At 45.1% G+C, this 4,797-nt stretch overlaps 1 protein-coding gene across 1 annotated transcript in view; it reads left to right on the top strand.

Moving 5' to 3' along the window:
* Positions 1–580: 580 nt before the first annotated feature.
* Positions 581–4,797, top strand: part of DNAH3 (dynein axonemal heavy chain 3) — a 129,549-nt gene continuing 125,332 nt past the window's right edge. Inside the window, exon 1 of the mRNA XM_025207009.1 lies at positions 581–1,669. The gene's annotated coding sequence lies outside the window, so the exon portion shown is untranslated. The remainder of the gene's footprint in view (positions 1,670–4,797) is intronic.

Below are 4,797 nucleotides of genomic sequence, written 5' to 3'. Positions count from 1 at the left end.
GTTGCCCCTTTGGCTTGTCCCCATCCCCCACTGGGCCCTGGCACCAGCCTGTGCCTCTCCCAGCCGCCCGGGTTGAAGGTGCCCATCCTTGCCCCGAGCCGCATGGTGCGTCCTGCCTGCAGCACCTGGCCCAGGGCAGGTGCCTTTGGGATGTGTTGTGCAGCGGCTGGGGAGGATGGCAGCTCTGGCAAGTTGGCTGGAGAGAAGCAGGTCGATAGGTCTGGAGGGGAAGATCCCTGCGGTGGGCTACGGCTTGTTCCTGCTGTACACACTGGGGTGAAGGAAAGCCGCCCGCTCCGTAGCGGGGGACACCGGACGGTGCCCTGCCGAACAGAAGTGCACTGAGTAACCCCGCTCTGAATGGCCCCGCTCAACCATTCGAAACTCAGGAGTCGGGTTCCCAGAGCAGCATAAAGCGATGACACTTTTAACAACGAACGCAGTCAGGATTTATTTTAGTAGTTCTTTGGTTGCTGAGTCTTTAGGGAGCGCTGATCATGTCGGGTGTTTATCTGCAGCACTTAAGAGCACAACGTTATTTAAAAAAAAAAAGAAGCTTAGATTCCCACCTTTTTATAAAGCACCAGGATATTGTAATGCTGATATAGCGTGGGAAGTTTTGGCTACGGGAGTTTGTATGCTATTGTAAGAACAGACTGGCTTGTACCGTAAATGAATTGTTGTTTGCTACTGGATGTCCACGGGATTGCTTGCTGAGTTACGTGTCCTGCAGCTACAGGAGTTTCCGCCTTTGGAACAGCAGGGTGTGAGAACTCGTTCTTCGGCTGCTGTGAATTGATGGCAGCGAATTGGTGGTTATGGCAGTGATTCTCAACTTACGGCATAGGGACACCCAGGGATCCTTTGAAGGATGTAGATGTGAGGAGATAAACAGATGAGCACAGGATCAGGCACAGTGCCTGCCTGGCTGTTCCCCTGGCCTTGCTGCCCAGCCCCTTGGCAAGGAGGTAAAGCACTGTAATAAATAGGTTAGCTTTTACAACAGGGTGCTGTTCACAAAATATATGGAGGGGCGCTCTAAAAAGGTTGAGAACCACTAAGTTATGGTATATAGCAGCAGTTCCCAAACTGACAGATTGCGCACCACCAATTTAAAATGCTACAACCTTAAGTACCACCAGCAAATTTTTGTCATGTAAAATAATTATAATAAATCTGTTAACATGTACCACTGTCAGGTTGTCTGTAGACCACTGGTGGTACGCATGCCACAGATTGGGAACTGCTGGTATACAGCATATTGAAATTGTAGTTACTAGGTGGCTAAAGATCATTAAACCGCTGTCGCGTGCAAAACTCGAACCACTTCAGGTAGATTAGCTCCTTTTGCTGTACAGAAATGTGATGTTGATGAGACTACCTCAAGAAACTAGAACATTTTTGTTTCTCATGCTTACTTTTGATCAGCCTTTTTAATTGGTGCCACCCAATTAAATATTAATGGTTTCATTAGTTTTTTAAAAAAGGGGCAATGGAAATAGACTAGTGTGTGTGGGGGGTAGATTAAAAAAAATCTTCAGTAGTGTTTAACAGGATGCTCTGATGCTTGTTTGTGTTAAGTGCAGGCGAACAGGACAATGAAACGGATGCTCTGCTATCTGCAACTGATCAGTTTAGTTTAATTTTCCAAGTTGAACGACATGCAAAAGTAAGTAATAACCCAGGTGGCAAAAAGTAAACTTGCTGTTTGAAATTATTTCCATTTTGTGCCTTGATCCTGCTCCACTGTGGATTGGGGCATTAATAATTGAGTGGATTATTAGTAACATAAGTAAAGGCCTTTTTATGTACAGTTCTTTAAAGATGCTCTCTGCATGTTGGAAAAAAACATTGCAGTGGATGTTGTGTGTTTAATTTGGATTGCAACAGTCTCGTTAAGGTAAAACAAAGCTTTATAAATCATTTGATTTGGAGGTAAATGGAACCTCTGCCCTTCAGAGGCATCTACTGACTTCTGTGGTATTTCATGAGTGAAAACATTTGTCCTTCTGGTGAATTTGTAGGATGAGTCTCCAACTCAGCTCAAATTTTTGTCCATTGGTTCTCTTGGGCTCTGGTCCCAAAGATACACAGCAAGAAACACCCAGAGAGAGGAAAGCTAACGGTAAGAATCTCAGTAAACAGTATAATATAGTCTTGCTTGGGATACTAGAGTATATACAATTCTGATTTTCAGCTTTGGTTTTCCATTTTTATTTGTTTATTTTTGGATATTTTTAAAGCAAGGGACAAAATTTCAATCAGTGAAATTGACTGTCTTCACAGGCCCTGATATAACCCAAGGATAATGGCACAGTAAACTGTAATGACCCTGTTGTGTTTAGATTGATATGGACACTTGAAATGGTAGATTATTTCCAAAAAGTGAAGTAACTGGTGTTGGGGGTCTCATACATCAAGATGAGACGTATTTTACAAGTATTCACAATTGTTCTTTTTGCTAGAAATCCTTTTTTCCAAAAGAAACAACTGCTTTTTGCTTTTCCAAAACAATAAAAAATAGTTTCTGTAATTTATTTAACTTTCATAGACATTAGGGCTGGAAGGGACCTCGCGGGATCATCAGGTCCAGCCCCCTGGCCCAGGGGCAGGAAGTCAGCTGGGGTCAGATCACCTTAGCTAGATAAGCATCCAAACTTTAAATCTTTAAACCTCTTGGTTGCTGTATGCAGAGGAATAATAGTTAAAATAATTATGTCTTAATTGGGATTGTCCTGTTTCCAGCATTAACCTGAGTTATCTGTGCTGAAGTTAACTCCCCTCTACTTAGGAAAGCAGAACTAAAAGTAGTCATGCAGCAAAACAAACACCTGAGTTACAAAGTGTGACTGGATTAAAAGTAGAGTGTTTGCACTAGCCATCCTGTGTTGTCCTCACAGAAAAGTTGAATTGCCACTACCATGAGCTGCAGCCTTGCCTGAGCTTCATCTATGCCAGGTAAGGTAACTTGAGTTTAAAGCCCTGGGTAAGATGAGCTAGACATCTCTGTGTGTGCATGGGAGCTGGGCCAGTAAAAACAAGCCTGTTACCCAGTGTTAGCAGCCTTTTGCCCAAATACAAAAAACAGTATGAACCCAGCTTCCTAGACATAGGTACTATGAAGAGGAGGTTAAAATGAAAAGATGGCTTGATGCGCAAAGGCCTCCTCCTACAAACCATCCTCATTCTCCAAATTCATCTACAGGGAGGTCATAGAAGAGAGTCTCAGTCCTCAGGGTAAATTGAACTGTGGTCAATACAAAAGCAAAGGGGGAATGCACCACCTTTGTGCTATTGATTCTGCTTCATGTTGGTGGCTGATTCAGCCCTTGTAAATTCGAGCAACCAAAGGGGACATCCCAGCAGTTGGAGGTGGCTGGAATACAGCTACACTCCAGTAATCCACCATTTAGCTTGGTCACGTTCAGATAATGGGAGTGGGGGGCAAGGCAAGTGATACAGAACTGCTTTGCTGGCTCTGCTTCCTGCGGATTCCCCAGCTGAATAAAATGGTTGTGCCTCCTTTGGACCAGCAGTTCAAAGAGGTTGTAGCACAAGGGAGAGGAAGGTCACTGAAGTTTTTACATCCTGATTGAGCATCTTTTTACAAGATATATTCTAGTTCAGCCAGAAGCCATCAGCTTGATGCATGCAGAAATTACTGAGGGAAATTTTTTTCAGGGTATCAGAGTAGTTGATTATAATTGTTTCTTTTAGCCTCAAAGTTTAAGAGTCAGGAAGACTTTGCTGTCAGTTTGACTAATGTAAAATGTTAGGGGAAAAAGAGCAAGGACAGTCAACCAGAATCAGTTGTTTAATGGGACCCTGGCTTAGAGATAGTCATTTAATGTATTCAGACAGAAATACAGATGACTTGCACGCCAAGGTGATCTAAAAAAAAATCAATCTTTATTTTTCAAAAGAGCACTCCCATTCAGAATAATTGTTCTAATGGTCACTTTTGCAGGGTGCAAAAAGAGATTGAAAGGTAGTTAGACAGCAAAGAGTTTGTGTGGGACGTCTCCCTTAGGATAGTTGAACTGCATGGGCAAGACTGGAGAGCAGGTACAGGGTGACAGCAACAGAATTTCGACTAGACGCAGACATTCAAAAACCTGGAGCCTGAACTGATTCAATCTTTGCAGGTTAGTCTAACCTGGCTAGATTGAACCAGTTTGTGACTGAAAAGACATTCCCTCTGGATTGAGGAAATGCAGGCACATGCCTGAAGTCACTCAGGGCATGAGCTGGAGGGCGCAAGAGCAGCGTTTCCCAAGCGGTGTAATGTGGCATGTGCTGTCAGGCACGTCCAGGTGTGCCGCAGCATTTGGGGCTGAAGCCACGCCCCCTGCCTGTCTAGAGCTATTTCCCCTCCCACCTGCTGCTGCTGTGGACATGGACAGACTGAGCATAGCTCCAGCCCAAAATGCCATCTGGGTGGCCGTGTGTCACCCACATGTCGCTGTCTGGCTGGCTGCACGCCACGCCCCCACTGTTGGTGTCTGGATGGCTGTGCATTTCCCCCTCCTGGTCCGTGTCTGGCTGGCTATGTGCCCCCTCCCCGCTCTGTGTCCGGTGTGCCACGGTGCTTTTTTATTTAGGTAAGTGTGCCGTGGGGCATAAAAGGTTGGGAAACACTGCACTAGAGTGCATCCTTGGCTTCAGGGAAGGTGTGCTGGGGGGGCATGGCCAGCCCTAGTAGGCTGGAGTGAACTGGTCAGGGAGGGGATTTACTTCATAGTATCATAGTAGCTAGGGTCAGGAGGGACCTGAACAGATCATCTAGCCTGACCCCCT

Source organism: Alligator sinensis, unplaced genomic scaffold (genome assembly GCF_000455745.1).
Source record: "Alligator sinensis unplaced genomic scaffold, ASM45574v1 scaffold330_1, whole genome shotgun sequence".
In the NCBI taxonomy this organism is placed as follows: domain Eukaryota; kingdom Metazoa; phylum Chordata; order Crocodylia; family Alligatoridae; genus Alligator; species Alligator sinensis.
This window is presented reverse-complemented; position numbering and strand designations above follow the sequence as displayed.